This window comes from Aplysia californica, unplaced genomic scaffold (genome assembly GCF_000002075.1).
Source record: "Aplysia californica isolate F4 #8 unplaced genomic scaffold, AplCal3.0 scaffold00179, whole genome shotgun sequence".
In the NCBI taxonomy this organism is placed as follows: Eukaryota; Metazoa; Mollusca; class Gastropoda; order Aplysiida; family Aplysiidae; genus Aplysia; species Aplysia californica.
In genome coordinates, this window is record NW_004797449.1 from 131,140 (window position 1) to 135,878 (window position 4,739).

Here is a 4,739-nt window from a genome sequence, read left to right on the forward strand (position 1 = left end):
CAAGGGGATATAATGTAATTGACATATTATTATAGCCAGGTATTGCCTTAGATGTTTCCTATGACGTAACTCCTTCCTTATATGGCCCGGCCGCCATGTTTTTGTTCACTTTGAGATTTGGCTGTAGATAATGCTATATGATTTCTCTAGTACAATGCTAAATCGTCGGCAAACTGTTCAAATGTTTTAAGCCCATAAAGCAAAATTTTACCGAAGAAACACAAATCTTTTTCATTCTTTTAACAATTTTACTTACATTATGTTTTGTTCTGTTTTTTGTTTAGTGAACATTCAGAATTTAGATTTTGAAAAAAATATTTCTTATGAGCTTGTGCGACAGATACCACAGATTTAGAAACTGCAGAAAAAAGATGTTAAGACTGTTGGTCTACTACAATTGAACAGCTGGCTGACGATATGTTTGCTCTCACACAATGCTATGTGATTTCTGCGGTACTGTGCTCACCTTGCTACGTGCATGGCCTGTACACCTCTGACTTTTGTGTGGGATAGGTGTCATGTGACCTTAGTGGCAGAGCTTATTATTGCTAGGTCTGCAGGTTTATGTGTCCATATGTGACATCCTGGTGAAATCAGGCGCTAATTTTAAATGATGAAATCAAATTAACAGATATTTTCCTGCCCGTTAAGAAATTTTTATCAATTAAAAGAAAAATCTGGCTCAACACCTGTTATGTCCGTTTAAAAATACATCTCTATCGGCCAAAGGAACACAAAAAATGTAAATTTGCAGTTTCCAAGGATATTCAATCTTTGGAAGTCATCAAACTTTGACATGATGGCCATTTTCTTTTTACTTTTAATTCTGACAGGACCCTCTCAACTGCAAATATCTAGACTTTTATGCAGGATACCTGGGTATTTTTTCATCAAAAGCAAGACAAATGAACATGCTATAAAATGATACCAAAAACTCTATATGCCCTAAAACAGATGAGCGCCTGATTCCACCGCGTCATGACACACTTTGTTCTGTGTTGTGTCTTGTTGAACCCTCCTGTCTCATGGAATGAGAACTCTTCCAACCACAGCGCTTTGAGAGATGGACAAGTAACCACTTGTTTGGAATCTCAACACTTGCTATTTATTAAGGTGCATTCAGACCAAAACTGGCGTCTGTCAGTGCATGTATTAGACGGTTGCTGACTGGTGTCTTCGTGTTCATACCACATTGCGTGGTCTTTCTTTGGAGTGCCTTTTTCTCCTGGGTCAAATTGAGGTTACACAACTAGTCTATTTTTGTATTTTTTGGGGATTAATGAACTAAGATCTGTTACAGATAGTATGTTTTTGCATCATCACCTTTTCAACAACAAAAATATGTGTTCCAAAAATTTATCCTGGCTGAACTTGCTCCTCTACTAAATGGGACTTAACTGTAAAAAAATTCAGGCCACCATAAAGCCAGCGAGATAGATGAACTTGATTCAATCCTCCTCAACAGTAGGGCGCAAGACTTGGGATTCGCTGCAGGCAAAATAGAAGAATTCAGTTGATCCGCCCGTTTGGCGGTAGGATGCGAACGGACGCAGGTGTTTGGTCTGAATGGGCAGTAGCACGATGGTTCTCTCGTCTTGTCTCACTGTCCTCATGCTGTACAGAATCCACTCAACTATGGTGCTCAATGCATAATTTCCTGTATGTATAGAATATTATATGTCTCTGTACATACTCAAGCTTTCTCCATTTTTACTTCCTGTGCTAAAGTTGGAACATTCCAAGATAATTGTATTGATAAATTCTCTTTAATTTTGTAGTAAAGTTTAGCTTCCTTTCGTAAAACAATGTCTGGACTAGCTAAGCGTATCCCATATTTATTTGCAGTGTCACATGATTCTGACTGTGGTGTTTTTCTATTTGTAAAACGTCTGTGTTACCAAAAATGTGAAGTGCCTTATTGCATGCTCTGACGTTCTCTCCCTTGCTACAATATGCACAGAACTTTCTCTGGATCCCTCCTCATGTTACAATAATATGAAACTTTCTCTCTATCGCTCCTCATGTTACAAATTGAAACGTTCTCTCTATCACTTCTCTTATTGCAATATGAAATTCTCTTTATGGCTTCTGAATTTACAATATTTTTGCTACTGCTAACGGGAAAGTGCTGGGATCTTTGCTTGAACAACTCGCCACCTCAGAATTATAAAGTTTTATCTGGCATTTTTGGCTGTTTTGAGTTACTAAGACCATTAGGTCAGAAACCAAATGTTCTATCTACTCTATCACAATCGTAAGATTATTTGGAGTGGTTATCAATATATTCAAAGAATGCCATTCGAAAAAGCTTGGCATAATGTGAAACTCAAAATCTTTTACATCAAATTTCTCAAAACTAGGTACGGTGCTTAGCAGATAGGACTTTGTAATTCTCAGGAAGCGAACCGGCCGTACTAGGGAAGAGCGACTTTGATGTCATCCTCTGCTGTAATTGGTTTCAGAATCAACTACAGCTAGATGAGGTGGGTTGTATTTCACCTCAGTTTTCAATAACTAAAGCTCTGTAGAATCACCATGAAGTTGAGTTGTTGTTGTTTTTTCTCTGTTGTTTTTACCTAATTTCAAGCATAACATTTCTAAACATTCTAGGTGTAAATTAAATCAAGTGCCCCACCCTGGAGCACCTAGAACAGAAATAGGTGGAGCTAAAGATAAGGACAGCTACAAAAATAATCAGGAGACTTCGCCTCGTCCATGTATCTAGGCAAAGGAACAAGAAAGACCAAGCCTGTTCACTGCCTACAATCATTAGGAGCTGACACAAGAAGAATATACATATAGATGTATAAGAAAAGTTTGTTTTTAAATGCTACCATCGCATGCCTAGCCTATTGAGAGTCTGTTTTTATCCATCATTCTAACTTAGTCTCTAAGCTGCAAAAAACACAACAAAATGTAACCATTGAATATCACTACCGTGATCAATGCCATATGGACAAGGTATTCACTTAGCACAGTCGCTATTCCCTGGTCACTTTTCCCCAGTCACTGTTCACCAGTTTCCCGGACCTCCGGTCCCCTGGAACAATTTTAGCCTGCCCAGAGAACGTTGACAGAGTCTGTGATAAAATCTTTGATTGTTCTGGACGTTGCCACAGGATGCAGGAACCTCCGTTTGTATTTATTGTTCCCACACCCTCCTCTTCTCTCCCTCTCCCCCCCCCTTCTCTCCCCTCTACCCCTCCTCCCCTTTCTCCCCTTCTCCTCCCCTACCTTCCCCTTTCTCCCCCTCTCCCGCTCCCTCTCCCTTTCTCTCCCCCCCCTCCCCCTTTTCTTCCCTTCTCCCCTCACTGTTCTGTTGGTGTGTGGTCACAATGTCGTTTACTGTATACAACTCTGGCCCCTGTTTCTGACTGTGATTTCTACAAAGTGTTTCCCCTGTGCTGGTGTGGCCCCCTGAGCCGTTGACATCGGCCTGTTTGTACATAGAGCTGCTAGACAGGCCATTTTCCTTGTCTTCTATTTCAGTGAAAACATTTTTTTTGTCTGTTTGATTTGATCTGAATTAGAAACTTTTCAACCAGGTACAATGGACTTCACTCAAACCAAACATGATTAAACGGAAAACAGCGTAAACTGAAAGAAAATAAAATCCTTGATTTTTTTCTCTACGCTGTATGAGCAATCTTTTCATATATCGAAGAAAATCTGGTGTTTCCGGACCTTTCAGATTATCTAGCGGGCTCCACTATTTTTTTTTTTTTTTTTTTTGGGGGGGGACAAATTTTGTCAAATAAAAGAAAGTACCTGGTTTAGAGAAGTCCTTGCCTTTTGGCTAATTGTTTATCCTTCTCAATCTGTGCTCTGCTATGAGATAAAATGGATTGTTAGTAAAACATACAGTCTTGCACGCACATAGCGAAATGAGCGAGGTGCGGAAATCTTTTCGCTATGTATGAATTCTGCTATTTATGTGTTTTTAATACCGGTACATGAATGAGAAACAATTCGGGACCAGAAAATCTGTTCACTTTGTGCTTGTTGAATATACAAAGAATATACATGTATAAGAAAAACCATTCGAGACCTGAAAAATCTGTTCAGAATGTGCGTATTTGTACATGTTTGGCTATGTGCATGCTGGACTGTTTGTAGAAGATTGCCACGTTTGTTTGATCTATTACTTATTTTTCATCGTGCAGCTGTAAAATTTTTTTTACACGTGACCTTGCATTGTGTAGCTTGCCTGATGGGCTCTGTAGTTTTAGTAAGAGTTTTGTGGCACTTGCAACACAAATAGGTCATATAAGTGCCGAAGATTAGTGGTGTTACTAGAGGGTGATATTCAAAGAAATGGAGGAGAGGAGAGATATGGACGATAAATGTTTGATGGAAAAGAAGGGGCAAAGCAAACCACACCAGAGCACCTGCAACCACCCACTGCTGTACTCTGTGCTCGCTGAATGTCTCTTTACCGGCATATGTGGTGTAGTGGATAGGTGTTTCACTGTTGCACACAGACGACCCAAGTTTGATCCAGGTTGACCCTGACAGGCAGAGTCGAAGCCCGCATCTTAAACTATCTAAATTCTGTTGATAGGGGTGTAAACCACTTACCAATTCGTACAGTGCTGCTCCTCTTTGTTACTGATGTATGAGGAAATGTCTTGGTTCTACACAGTTCGCTCACAGAATGCCCACGTTCAGATTACATCTATGGGAAAGACAAAAGTGTGCCTTTGGGGGGGAGGGGTTTAGGGGAGATAGGGGGCGGGGGA